The following is a 15852-nucleotide window of genomic DNA, read 5'->3' as shown; positions in this document are numbered from 1 at the left end:
TTGCCAGCAGATCCTTGCAGGATTTGGGGGTCCCTGATAACAACCACTAGATGCGACTCTATCTGCATTTACCCCCCCCCCCCAAAAAAAAATTGTATAATTAATAATCACATTATTAAAAACAAGGGAACAAAGAAAGTTACAGGGAAGAAAGAAACAAGGGGAAAAAATTGTATTAGACAGCTAATAATAATCACAATAAAAACAAGGGAACAAAGAAAGTATTCTGTACCTTGCCAATGGATTTTCCAGGTTGGATTTTGCTGTCTCTCTCTCTCTCTTTCTGGCTCTCACTGGTTCTTTCTCCCATGGTAACCCTGTTAACGCTGTAACGACGCAGTCACGCTCTTTTAGCGTTAAGCGGGTCGCGCGCGGAAAAAAAGTGCTATAGCGGGGTTTAGTGCTCTGCGAGTACCAGTACGGTAACAATGCTATAGCGAATAAGCGCTATGCGGGGTAGTGCTAAACGGGGTATCTCTGTATATGTAATTTTTCCCCCACACACTCATTTCTAACAATCTACAAGCTGTTTGTTCCTAGCATGAGGACGAGAAAAACAATCTCCTTGAAACACTCTTACCTTCCATTTATTTAAAAATTCTATGAAAGCAATGTCCTTGCTACTGAGGAGAAGGTGGCATGCTTGGACACTCTGGTTTCCCTGGCATCTCCATTTCCGACCTCTGTAGGAGCGTCTCCTCTACACCATCTTGCAGGGCCAGCATCAACTTCAGTATGAGTACTTCTAGTATGGACAATTTATATATTTTTATATGTATATATATATATATATATATATGTGTATATATATATATATATGTATATATATATATATATATATGTATATATTTTTTAAACATTTCTTTATCATTTGAGTGTAAAATAAAATTTTTAGAAAAATAAAACATTACCAAAATGAAAAACTCAAACACTTTTTTACATTTTCATTAATTAAAAAATAACTAGCTTCAATTTAGATTTTGAATGTCATTTTAGAATAAAAGTCAAAAAAATAATTTAACTATTTTTAAATTCTTTATTCTTGAAAGTGCATTGTTAGGTACATTTGTCAAGATTGTCACAGAATATTACAGTGGTAGGCAAATTAAGACAATTATTGTGACATATTCGTTATGCATTGCACTTTGTTTTTGTTTGAGTGAGAGATTCACGATTTAACAAAAGAAAAGAAAAAAAACAGGCATATCAAAGTTTTATGCTAAGACGGGCATTGCTAAATAAACAGGAGCATGAAATAACTATGCGTAATGTCATGTTATTAACAGGGTGATGTTCGACTAGTCTGTGATGTCCAGTGAGGGGACGGCTAATCTATCTTGGTTAATGAAGCCTGTATACCGTGTGCTGGCTGATGTGGTGCAGGGTCATATATTGAAAGGTCTATGCTCATAGGGTTAAATACGTGGAGCGTTTCAGGTCTGCTCTGCTTGGGGCTATGGGTGTATGTGCGGTGGCAGGCTATTCTAACTAACTAATTCTAACGCCATAACGGCTAGTGAACGTCCACCCCACAGGAGAGCATTATGTACTTTGAGTAAGTCCCGCTCTGTCAGTCCAGGTAGGTACAGGACCATTAGGAGTCGTAGCTGTTGGTTTCCCCCAGTACCGGTTGTGTTCTTTTAAAATCGGTACAGTCGTAAGTCCGGCTTGATGGGGGTTCGTGCTCGGGGGTGCAGGATGCCGGCCGGCCATTTTCATCGTTCATCCGATGCCGGCTCTGGGTGTTTGCCAGGTGTGATGGGAGTGGAGGTATGTGGGGCCCTTCAGCACAGCTCCGTTTCGGAGGTGCCGCAGGGTTGGTTCCCGGTCATGCGTTGGTCTCGATTTGTGCCGTGGTAACATAGGCAGGCCCTTTGCGGCGTGACCTTCATGGGGTTTGCGTTTTGGGGTTTACCGTGCCCACCTCAAGGTTGTCTCAGGGCCATGCCTGCTCTCCTCCGAGCCGGGTTCGCTCGGACTCTAGGTCTTGCTCTTTCCTTTGGCCTGTTTGTGATTGCGTGCAAGGCCGGTCCCAGCTTGTTTCCTCGACTTGATTCGTTTTATTGGCAGGCAGTAGCGTTTGCATTGGCGCCAATTCCCTGCTTTCTTCTCTTTGTGAGAGTTGCTTTGATAGCAGGAGCATGCAGGTAGCAGTGTCGGCTTTAGCTCTTCTGGGGCTTGCTTTAGGGCTTGATATGTGTCCAGTTTTCTCCAAAAGGCTTCAAAGATGGCATCCAGCCTTGCCTCTGTGTCATCCCTGGGCAGCGTGTCGGATCGTCCAGTTGCTGTTGCCGGCATTTTGGAGTTCGCCAGCTCCGTCTGACTGCGCCGGATGGGCACTCCTGGGACAGGGATAACCCCCGCCGGTCCATAGGGGGGGGGAACGAGGGCTCATGTGCTCGTTGCTAGCCGTGGAGCGCTGCGGGGGAACGGCCGCCTCCCCTACGCAGCCCTTGCTGGTAGGGCGCAGGTGTCTCTGCTCCGTGTCTCGCCGATTAGGGCGTACGTTTGGTGTCTGCTGGTGCCCCATGGGGTCACCTCTCTGTATGTGGCACTTTGGTGTCAAGTGTCCGCCATTATTTGGCTGATTTAGCGTGTTTTTCTGCGAGTGGAACAGGAGCAGCACTATCCTGCGACCACTCGTCTCTGCGGTCAGGCCCCGCCCCCCATAAATAACCTATTTTAAACATACAATAAACAAATAATGTGGAATAGTGAACAAATATTGAAAATGTAAACCAATGCGAAGGCCCCATACTGTCTACTATACTAGTCAACAGCTATAGGGTCATCATCCGCATATCGAAAACCCATATATATTTCATCCGGTGCAGGAAAGTGTTAGCAAATCCATTTAACTATGCATGAAGAAATTGGACGCCGCCTTTTAGGTCCCAAGTATGCATATACCCACATTGTGAAGGACCTGTATGCGGTCTTTCTGTAGTCACTATGATTAAAAAAAAGTTAATAAAAAGGATACATTTTAAATTTAATAGAGAAAATAAAATCATAATATGAATGTCAATGGAGGATGGAATAGAAAATGATAAATTATGAAGATTAAATTTATCAAAACTTTATAAATGAAGTAAAACAAAACATAAAGCCTTTTCAGTATTATAATATTAAAAATAAAAAAATACTTAGTGTTGTTTTTTTTTTTTTAATAGCTAACAATTTTAAAGACCAATGCACTTATAGAAACATAGAATGTGACGGCAGATAAGAACCATTCGGCACATCTAGTCTGCCCAATTTTCTATATACTTTCATTAGTCCCTGGCCTTATCTTATAGTTAGGATAGCCTTATGCCTATCCCACGCATGCTTAAACTCCTTTACTGTGTTAACCTCTACCACTTCAGCTGGAAGGCTATTCCATGCATCCACTACCCTCTCAGTAAAGTAATACTTCCTGATATTATTTTTAAACCTTTGTCCCTCTAATTTAAGACTGTCCTCTTGTTGTGGTAGTTTTTCTTTTAAATATAGTCTCCTCCTTTACTGTGTTGATTCCCTTTATGTATTTAAATGTTTCTATCATATCCCCCCTGTCTCATCTTTCCTCCAAGCTATACATGTTAAGATCCTTTAATCTTTCCTGGTAAGTTTTATCCTGCAATCCATGAACCAGTTTAGTAGCCCTTCTCTGAACTCTCTCTAAAGTATCAATATCCTTCTGAAGATACGGTCTCCAGTACTGCGTACAATACTCCAAGTGAGGTCTCACCAGTGTTCTGTACAATGGCATGAGCACTTCCCTCTTTCTACTGCTAATACCTCTCCCTATACAACCAAGCATTCTGCTAGCATTTCCTGCTGCTCTATTACATTGTCTGCCTACCTTTAAGTTATGGTAGAGAAATGAACATTCAATTTACGGGCAACAGCTCTGGTGGACATTCCTGCAGTCAACATGCCAATTGCACTCTCCCTCAAAACTTGCAACATCTGTGACATTGTGCTGTGTGATAAAACTGCACATTTTAGAGTGGCCTTTTATTGTGGCCAGCCTAAGGAACACCTTTGCAATAATCATGTTGTCTAATCAGCATATTGATATGCCACACCTGTGAGGTGGATGGATTATCTCGGCAAAGGAGAAGTGCTCCCTAACACAGATTTAGACAGATTAGTTAACAATGTTTGAGAGAAATAGGCCTTAGATAGGTCTTGGATCTTTGAGTTCAGCTCATGAACAAAAGTGTTGTTTATAATTTTGTTCAGTGTAGATATTCAAGATTGCAAATGTTACTGTGTTGGTCATGCAGCATATCTACAATGTTATCTATCTCCTGGCAGCAAATGCTTTCTTCTTCACTTGGCATCGGCATACAATTTCCACCTATACACCATTCCGCTTTTCCAACTCTTCTTCGTGATCTTGGAGAGGAACCCGTTGTATTTTCCTCACTGGTTACTTGCTGTGCAAGTGGATCCCAGGCCATACTGTTCATAATTTCAGGATCAACTGTATTTTGAGGACGTTCCTCAAAAAATTCTGCTATCTATAAATATATGTAAAAAAAATTTTAATGTAAATTAGATATTCACAAACACAAGAGAATTCGTACTAATCCTATTTTGTATTGTGAATAAGTTATGAAAGTTGAAATCCATCCAACATAATTTTTTTTAATAAACCACAAACGTCCACCAGGCAACCTAACTGAATTGAGAGAAGGTCATTTTAATCCATCAATGCAAAATGTTGCCTCCACGTTTATAAAACCTGGTTGACTTATGTGATCTTTTAATTTTTATTGCACTGTGGGCAATTCATATAAAAAAAATGTAGATAACATGAAAACTGAAAGTAATTTCTGTCAGCTTACCATCCTTTGGATGTCATTTTTTTTTCTTATCGTTTAATGAAAAGATTACATCAATGAAAATAAGCAAAAGAAGAAATATTTCTATTACCTTAAACATTTGATGTACTTTTTTTTTTTTTAGCTAGACATTGTGTTGCTGGCATCATGTGAGGGGACGGGATGACCACTAAAGAAAACATATGTAAAAATATATTAATTGTCCATACTAGAAGTACTCCTACTGAAGTATTTTGTGTCTAGTGGCCCTTTCTGAATAACCCTGCAAGTGAAATAATTGCAGTTTTTGAGAAAAAAAACACCTCTAGTGACTGTCTGCATGACAGCCACTAAAGCCACCTCCATATCCCTATCTGAGTAAGACGTCCTCACACACGGCATGAGGAGTAACACCTCTTCTATTTTCAACATTCAATGCTTTCCTATGGGGAAATTGAATGTGTATTTGTCTGACATGCATGAGCATTCTGGAAAGCCTTTTACAGTGACCTTGTGTTTGAAGGAGACAGGCAACCAGTCCACTGTAATGAGATGAAGTGTGATGGGTGCCATTATTTTTCCTTTAAGACCTCTAGTACTAATTACAATCTGGTGTCTACATGTACAAGATTAGAGTATGAACAAAGATTGTAAACAAATAAACATTAACAATAAACATAAAATGTATCAAACAGTAATTTAATGTAATTAATAAATATCATTAATTTGATATACGATTTTTGTCACAATAATTATTTTTTAAATAAGTCAGTACATCAGAAAATTAACTTCTTTGGAACATGACTGTTTTAAAATGCAAACATTATAATAAATAATTTTATAATAAGCTGTTATTGGAAAAAATATCAACTACTTTTAACTTAGGAGGAAGAAAACATAAAGTATAAATATTAAATGGGACACTCCTGGCACCCTAACAACTTAATTGAAATTAAGTTGTTAGGGAGCCAGAAGGTCGCTGGTGCTTTCTCACCTTAAGGTGTTAAACCATTCATGAAAGGGTTTAACACCAAAGTTGAATACTAGACTTAAGATTAGGCCAGGGACTCATTTTTAGTTTTTTGAAATATTGGGCAGACTAGATGGGCTGAATGGTTCTTATCTGCCATCACATTCTATGTTTCTATGAATCTACAGCGCCAATTCCCTCCATTCCCAGTGGCATTCTGCTTCTGAAACTGATTTTCATGAACTTTGGAGTGCCGGCGGGCAAGGGCGTCACTGATTGGCTTAGAGGGTCAGCTTCCAAACAAGCTAACATATTTTTAATCATTCCTATCAGCTCTTAAACAATATCAAACATTTAAAATATAATTTTAGTCTTCTTGGCCTGAAATGTGAAAGGTGATGATCAACCATTTCCTTTGTTGATGGGCGATGTGTTGATTAAATGTTTCTTGAAAGTTTACCTTTTTGAGACTCCCAATAAACTTGCAAGTCACCTGTGCCTATTCTTAATGCATCAGCTATATGTGGCCAATAGTTGTTTTTTCATATATGTTCTTTATTTTTCAAGTTTTACTCCTTTTAGAAAAAAAACAATTTGAAGCGCAAGTCCTCAAAGTGTCCACTGACTTCGTGATCTTTGTGGATAGATACTTCCAGTGAGCCTGTGACAATAATGAACCATGTGTGGAAAGTCTCTTTAATTTTGCATCACTGACAAAGTTTTTAATTGGCACTCTTTTTTTTTGTTCAATTATGGTTTCTGTTCTTGTGTTTCAACATATTCTCCATGTTGGCATTTTTCGAAAAGTGTAGCAGACTTCTATTCATTTACATTGATGATGTGATACAGTAACGACTGCCATTTTTCCTTTAACAAAATAGTATTTCCTTTACTATATGAACAAGCTACCCATATGTGCTTTATTATCGAATTTTTCCATGGAACCAATTCTTTGTACATAGATTGTCTACACATGATTGATAATTTTAGAACGGATGCTATTACAATAGTGCCACATATCAAATTGATGATTTATGTCTTTGTATTTCTCTCTCATAATTTTCCGTATGCTGACATGCCTATCCGTTACATTAAATTAAATAAGTTTTTCAGCTAAAACTTAGTCCATGCAATGGAAGATGTTGCCTTACTCACTAGATCCAGGGTTATCACATTGCCCGTCTCTTGCAAGACATAACACTTTCCCCTGAAAATTTTCAATCTTTTTTTCTCTCTTGTAATGATGGTCAATGATTGGAAATAAAAAAACAAATTCATATGTATAATGAAGTGATTGAGAAATGAATGACACTCCCTGGCCAATAAATTCCCGCAGGACCGGTTTCCAATCATTGGCTGGCTTCTCCACAATTCACAACAATGATTACATTCGCAGAAAGTGTATACAGTTAACAAAGTACCGGCTTTTGTGTGTGTGTGTGTGTGTGTGTGTGTGTGTGTTATAGGAGCATTACATGTTTCAAAAAAATACAGGTTTGCACTTTTTAAATACATCTAGACCCGTTTCAAATACAATAAAACAAAATTTCTGATACATAATCCTCAGGAGACGGCTCGGTTAATAATGAGAGATCACCAATATCTGTAGTTTCTCCATCTGGACTAAAATTAGGATCATTCAATTCCGATGCAGTCAGAGTTGAATCCATTTCTGATACTCTGGTAATTTGTTGATATGTTGGAGTATCTATATTTTCTACCAGAATTGACTGTTGTGAACTTGGTGATAACAGTATGTCTGTTTCCATTTGCATATCAGCTGGCATAGTGAAACCCTGTTTGACAGCATCTCTTTGCTGTACAATTGCAGTGTTGGATGAATCGTCACTGTATTCTGCCAACCGTTACGTAGCACCAGTTCAAGTCCATGCATTCACTTTACCTTACTCAAACCAATTGTATTTGTGGATACATCTATTTTTATAAATATATTTTGGGTTTGTGTAGAAACGTTCTGTGTAGAACCGGACCCTTCACTGACACAGAATATGCTGACAAGGCTCCTGGATGAAATGCCCAAAAAATTCCTACTCAAATTGGACTCCGAAATGACAGATATCCGCAAAGATCTCAAAGAGCTGGGCAACCGCACCTCGCAAGTGGAAGATAAAATGGCGGAGTATGCAGATGCACATAATGACCTGGCGACCACTGTAGAGGGCCCAGAACATATTTCAAACAGGTAGACGTGAACAGCTACATCCAAATGGATAGTTGTCACCATCATCCTTGGTTAGAAAATATACCGAAAGGTAAATTTTTAAGAATGCGTAGGAACTGCTCAAAGTTAACATCTTTTACTGATTAAGCAAATGTTTTACAAGGATATTCTGAAAAAGTCCTATTAAAAGATATTGACTATGTTCAAAACTTAGACAGGTCCCAACTTATAAAGAGAAAAATACATCTAAAACAAATGATGAAATACCTCTTATTTTAAATTATGTGACCAATGTAAACTCTTTTAAGGGAACAATTAAGAAAAATTGGCATATTTTAAGACAAGACCAAGATATTTTAAAGCATATAGGGCCAAAACCTAGGTTTGTTTTTAGGGGAGCAAAGGATTTTTAAGCAGATCTCAAAGCTATATTGATAAAGAGAAACCAAATAATTTTTTAACAAATTGGCCAGAAATACAGAAAGGTTTTTACCATTGTGGTATGTGCAATGTATGCAAAAATTCTGATTGCACTAATAAAACTAAAAAAAGTTTTTTGTGTCAAATGTAACTGGAAAATCTTTTAAAATAAAATCCCCCATCACGTGCCAGTCAAAAGGAGTGATATATCTTTTAATATGCAAATGTGGATTACTATATATAGGAAAAACCACTAGGGCACTTAAATAGACGGATAAGTGAGCACATGAGAAATATTAAAAAGGGGTTTTATTAACCATAGTGTATCCAAACACTTCCTTGAAAAACACAACTCTGATCCAAAAAACCTGGAATTCCATGCTATAGAAAACGTTACTACGCATTGGAGAGGAGGGGATTTAAACCAAAAATTAAGTTTACAAGAAACCAAATGGATCTTTGAAATGTGCACTTTAACACCTAGAGGGCTCAACATTGATTTTGAAATGAACTGTATTTTATGATTTTTTATGCATTTATATTTTTGTTTATCATTTACTTCATACGTTTGGGCGAAGGATATAGTTCTTATTAAAATAGGTATCTGCTAATACATTGTCTTTTTAATGAAATCATTTTTACTATATTCTTTCTCTTTTATGGTTAAATTTAACATATACTGTGGATTATCTGGCATCTAATTGGAGATTAATTGAAAAATAACTAGCTCTGGACAAATACGTATATTAGGCACTACATAGACCCAATCAGAGAAGGAAGGGAGAACAAAGAGGGTATAGAAAAAAGAAATAAATGTAAATAAAAATAATATTGTCCCTGCTATGCTAATAAATAGGAACAGAAAGAGTAATGTCTGATTCCCAATGTACAAAGATGCTCTATACTGTTAAACTGAAGATGAAACAAAGTCTCAGTTTAACTGAGACATTAATCATCTAAACAGAGTATCTAATTAGTCAAAGGGAAAGAGAGAGGATAACTGTTCTAAAATCACAATATCGTAGTGTCAGGCTGAGACAATAGTAATACCCGAGTTGAAGCCAAGTCTGACTGAAACCTGTGCAGAAGTGGCCCCGAATGTCTAAACAGTGACTTGGGGTTGCAGCAGAGTTTGTTCACAGACCTAAACTAATAACCTGGAGAAAATAAAATAGTATTTGTACTATCTTGGGCTACTAAAGTGAAGACAGTAAAGAAATAACCCTGTCAGAGTGGTTTACTAATCTGTCCTGGACTAGCTGATAACGTTTATAATACATAAACGATAAGGCTGGGTTAGAGGAAGGAATGTCTGCTGATTCCTTAACCGTGGCTAAGCTAGTGATCACTGCCAGAGCCTAAAGTAAGTATAGTTACAAGTTGCTTGGCTGCAAAGACCGAAAATATTTGTCACATAGATACTATGCTCTCTAACCTAAGACGTCCCACTGATAGAGAGAGCTGATCTAGCGCTAGATTGCCGAGTGGCAGAAACACGACTTCCTAAAGCTGGAAAAAATATAGCAGATTCCTGTGAGCTAGTCTAATGCTGAGTACGATAATTCAATCAAAATGATCTGAAGCAACTTGTGGATAAAGCTACACTATGGAGCCCCGACGCGTGTTTCGCCTGTAAGCGGCTCTTCAAGGGGTAAATAATGCACTCATATGCTCGGTTTAAATAGGGCGCCAAAAAACCTGATGATTGGTTGGTAGGAGGAGCTAGATAGTATGAGAGTTTACTCCTTCAGTATCGTCAAGACCCACTGCTGAGCTTTTCTTGTGTTAAATAGTTTGGAAAAATAATTTCTAACACACATTCACATTCTATAGTCATGAAAAAATGAAGTGCAATTGATGAGAAGTTAATGATGTTCATAGTAGTAAAAAATCATATTTTTGGACTTGATAATATTTTGAGAAAATAGTTAAAATATTATTCACGAATTGATAAGTGCATGTTGAATGGGTAACTGATGTAGGGATCAAAAATACTGTAGCCTAAATAGACCCACAGTGTTCTTTCAATACATTAAATATATATTGTATGGAATGAATGTTTTTACAAAAATATATATGCATATAGCACTTGTCAAAAGCAGATTCAATACATCTAATTAAACAATAGTTAATTAGATATCCCGACTTAGTAAGATCTTATAGTTATTTGTTAAAATATTGAGTCCGGTTATCAGGTTCATGATATATAGATACCCAGTACAGAGATCTATTCATGCAGCTCCCATACAGAGGGAGGAGGTGTTCATAATGTAAGGGATTACTGCAGATATGATGAAGTTTATCAAGGTGTATATACGTTATGCACAGCCCAGAGGTAAAAAAGGTTTGCTGGGACTCGTGCACGATTCTGGGAACAATCTCAGAATGTAAATAGGCACATACACCAGAGCTGGAGTGTCTAGAAAGAGATGGGGGGTCAAAATACATGTTATATGTAGAAGAATGGTATAGAAATCTAATGTAGTGGGGGGGGGGGGGGGGTGATCACAAAAGGTCAACATGTCTAGAAATAAGTAGAGTAATTTATTAAATAGATTAGTGCTATCAGAAAACATAATGACATTATTTATGAATGAAGGGAGTGTAGTTGTATTCTTCATTTAGACCACTAGGTGTCAGTGTCTTGAATTTGTAAATCCACTGTGACTCTTTTTGTAACAGGAGTCTGTTTAGATTACCTTTTCTTGGGTTTAGAAGAAGTTTTTCAATTGCTTGAAATTTCAGGCAATCCACTTGTTCACTGTGGAAATTCTGAATATGTCTAGCAATCGGAGTAGGAGTAATGTGTTTTTGATAGAACCAATCTGTTGTAGAATTCTACGTCTAAATTGCTGAAAAGTCTTGCCGATGTATTGTAACCCACAGTTGCATGTTATAAGGTAAATAATATGAGTGGTGCTACAATTAATAAGGGCGTTTGTGTAGACCTTTATCTTGGAACGATTAGATTGAGTTGATTTAGATGGAAAAATGTACTTGCATGCTTTGCAATGTCCACACCTATATGTCCCTTTGGTTTGTGTAAGCAAGTTGGGAGTGGCAGGAGGAGATGCCAGATGGCTGTGAGCAAGAATATCCTGCAAGTTAGTTGCTCTCCGAGCTGGTCGGTTAACAGATTGTGTAGTATTGGATTGTGGCATAATATAGGCCAATTTTTTTTACAGTATATTAGACATAGTAGCCCATCCACTGTCAAAGGTAGCCATACATCTTGGAGTGGAATTTGAAGTCTTAGTACGATCTAAGACTGGCAAGTCTATCTGTTTGACTTGCTTGTTGAAACACCTTTTTAACCCCTTAAGGACCAAACTTCTGGAATAAAAGGGAATCATGACATGTCACACATGTCATGTGTCCTTAAGGGGTTAAGAACCCTGTTGGGATAGCATAATGACTTAAAACGGGTTTTCAGTAATTTGCATTCTTGGTAGAAAGCACTGTCCTCTGAGCAGTTTCTTCCGGCACGAAGATATTGGCTATATGGAATAGACGCCCTCAAATTGTACGGGTGGTGGCTCTCCCAATGAAGAAGACTATTGGTTGCAGTTGATTTTCTATATAGCTGTGTCTGTATGGTGCCATCCTCATTGAGTATGATTCGGAGGTCCAAGAAGATTAGTTCTTGTACATCGATGACTGAGGTCAACTTAAGGTTAATGTCATTGCTGTTAAGGACATTAACAAATTGTTCAAAGGTTTGAATAGAGTGGCCTTTTATTTTTTTTATCCATTTACATGTGTCCCCCCCCCCCAACTCCCTCCAACAATACCAGCTTACATCACAATCATCAATCTTATTTATTCATCTACTTTATTTTATTCCACTTTCTCATTATATGGTTTTATTGTTATTATTCTTGTTTTATACTGTGCCATTATTTATTACTTATTGCTTGTATATATGTCCATATGCTACCCCTTACTTATCAGACACTTCCCCACTAGATCCTAGTACAAACTAAATTGTACCTTTCCTCTACACCTAGTACCCATATTCCTTCATATTTAATATATTTGCCTGTCTGTTATTATTTTTTACTTTGCCCCACTTAATATGGCCACTGCTATGTAAATCATAGCTCAGATAGCCTATTACCCTCCCTAGATGGCCGCCGCAACCATCCCCTTTTCATCCTCAACATCCCTCTAGCCGATTTCGTCCACTCCCCCTTTTATAGCCAACTGAGTGGCTTCCTCCAACAACTATATGCCCCAAAATACTGAGCGGCCGGCCTATGACGCGCGTCACCTCTCTAGCCGATCCTTGGCCACTCCCCCTCTCTTAGGGCATGGAGAGGCTTCATCCCCCTGCCGGTTGTCAGCAGGGGCATGTAGTTCTCTTTACAACTACATGCCCCATAATACCGAGCGGCCGGAAGTGACGTCGCGTCCATAACGCGCGTTGTGTGTCTCGGCAAAAATGCAGACAACTCTTTTAATAACACTAATTTTTATACCAAATGTACACATTTTATATCTTAGAAGTCTAACTGATTGAATTTTGAATAAAAATAGCTGTTATTTATGTGCAATTAAATTCTGCTCTATGATTGGATAGAGCAGTTTTGGCGCCAATTTTAATCTGTCCCATGCCTATATCTACCCCAACAAGCCAGGTTGAAAGTTTTTAATCCATTGATAAAGCCTAAATGGTGAAACGCGTTTGGATATTATACTGTATTTTATTATTGTTAATAAATAGATCTTGGCCATTTTTATACTTGTACCATCATCTTTTATTTACCTTTTTTTTTTTTTTACTATTACCTGGCTTTTTACTTTTACTCTTATCTTGTACTCCAAGAATCCGAGGTGGGGATCATACCACCTATGCCCTTGTCATAGAGCAGTTAGCCTGCCCTATCATCTGTGAGTATATTATATTTCACTTTTTATACTAGCAATATTTTACTGAGAGCACTATTGCTGTTTTATTATCTTCCCTTTGAGCTCCTGTGACCATTAGTGATGTCGCGAACCCGAAATTTTCGGTTAGCGAACGGGAACTTCCCCAAACGTTCGCGAACCGCCATTGACTTCAATGGGCAGGCGAATTTTAAAACCCACAGGGACTCTTTCTGGCCACAAAAGTGATGGAAAAGTTGTTTGAAGGGGACTGTGACTGTGGCATGCCGGAGGGGGATCCATGGCAAAACTCCCATGGAAAATTACACAGTTGATGCAGAGTCTGGTTTTAATCCATAAATCACCTAACATTCCTAAATCGCAATGAATATGGATTGACACCTGACATGACATATTGACACCTTGACATATGGAGTGACACCTGTCCTCAGAGCCCCTGATGCACACGGACACAGAGCAGAATAGGGACTGTTCCCCTTACATATGGTCACTTGGCAGGTATGGATTGACACCGGTCCTCAAAGCCCCTGATACACACTGACAGAGCAGAATAGGGACTGTTCCCCCTACATAGGGTCACTTGGCAGATATGGATTGACACCTATCCTAAGGATCCCTGATACACACTGACACAGAGCAGAATGGGGAATATTCACTAAATGCCAAACATTGTTATACAGGGGAATATTCAGTAAATAAGGATAAGGTGGGGGACCTACTGTCCTCCCCCCGGCCCCCACCCCTGCGCGGTGGGTGGGGGGCATAAATCACAATGGGGGGGACCTACTGATAGGAGTGGTGTACTATTCTTATCAGTTTAATACCTGTTGCGTCTCCTATCAGTGGACGTGTATATGGCAGCGATTTTAGGAACCGCACACCTGGGACCCGAGCAAGGTCACCTCGTTCAACAGGCTACAACATTTGTCCCTGGAAAACTATCCTGGACATCATGTACAACTTATATGGATATGGCAGCGATTTTTGTAACCGGGAGATGGAAGAAGATGCTTGGTCGGTCCTCCTACTTCAAATTTGGGGCACTGCGCGTGCAATCTAATGTGCCACCAGATAGGAGTGGTGTGTTTAGTATTATTCTTATCAGTTTAATACCTGTTGCGTCTCCTATCAGTGGACGTGTATATGGCAGCGATTTTAGGAACCGCACACCTGGGAGGCATGGCATAAGGATTTGAGTACAGTCTTCTCAGAAGAACAATGGAACCAAGCCTTCATAGCCCGTAAAGGTAGATCCAGATGCGCATCCCACCTAGAGCTAATGCGCAAGATACAATATAGGTGGTACTTGGTACCGACTAGACTAGCGACCATATATCCCAACACCTCGAGACTTTGCTGGAGATGTTTAATAGAGTAGGGCACAATGCTCCACATCTGGTGGGCCTGCTCGGCCATCAGAGGATACTGGAAGGCAGTTGAGGGGGTGATACAAGGGGCACTGGTCACGAGAACCAACCTTCGACCAGAAAATCCCCTACTCTTCATCTCGATTGACCCATTCCCAAAAGCACATGCCGACCTAACATATCATATTTTGATTGCTGCCAACTTATTAATAGCCAGAGGGTGGAAACAACAACAGCCAGCGGAGAGATCTAGCATTCTCCAACAGATCTCCCTAAACCTAGCATATGAAACAAAAACCTGCCAGCGGCTACACCCCCCACACCACATAGTGGAAGCCAGGAACATATGGGAGGCGTATCTAAGGAAGGAGGAGGAGGGGGTCGTGTTAGAACAATAACATATCACACACACACACATATATATATATATATACGAAGGATGAATAGTACCACTCCTAAGACCTAACTGCTCTGACGCAGAGAGACAACTCCAAACACCATGGTACAACAGCCAACATTGAGGTATACCAAGCTGAGTTTAAACAATCTACAGGGCATAACGGAACAAACACCCACATTGTACATAGTTAAGTAGTTAGATAAGGGAATAGACCCGGTGACCGCACACAGCGTGCTAACTAAGAAGAAGACAAAGGGAGATGAGGGGCTTCCGACGTCTATTTCCCCCGTTCTTCTTCCCCTACCGTAGCCTGTCCCCAGGTTTCCCCCTTCCCATACCCCGGACCAAACCCAGGTTTAGGAGAGAAAGACAACCATGACATGGTACTAGACCAAAGGCACAAGGGCAGCGGAAAAACTCCCACGAGAATGAATAACCAGTTTGCTCTTGAATGTATAAGATGTGAATAAGATCGATGTACCTTAACCGCTTACCCTCCCTTTTTTCCTTTCTGTATCCCGAACAAGTTCTCTGATAAAATAAAAATTGTCAGATTCAAGTTCTTGTGCCCCACAGTTCAAATAATAAATCATGACAGATCACACAAGTGAATAGCCCTGCCGTCGTCTCAGAATTTTGTTGTTATCTAAGAAGAAATATAAATGCAAGAGCAGAATAGAGACTGTTCCCCGTCCTCCGAGACCATGATACACACAGACCAGAATAGGGACTGTTCCCCCCACATAGGGTCACTATGTGCCTTTTTTTTGGTTTGGTTTTTGAAGCCACAGTGAAGCACCAGAGGGCCTAAA

The sequence above is a fragment of the Pelobates fuscus genome, chromosome 6 (genome assembly GCF_036172605.1).
Source record: "Pelobates fuscus isolate aPelFus1 chromosome 6, aPelFus1.pri, whole genome shotgun sequence".
In the NCBI taxonomy this organism is placed as follows: Eukaryota; Metazoa; Chordata; class Amphibia; order Anura; family Pelobatidae; genus Pelobates; species Pelobates fuscus.
This window is presented reverse-complemented; position numbering follows the sequence as displayed.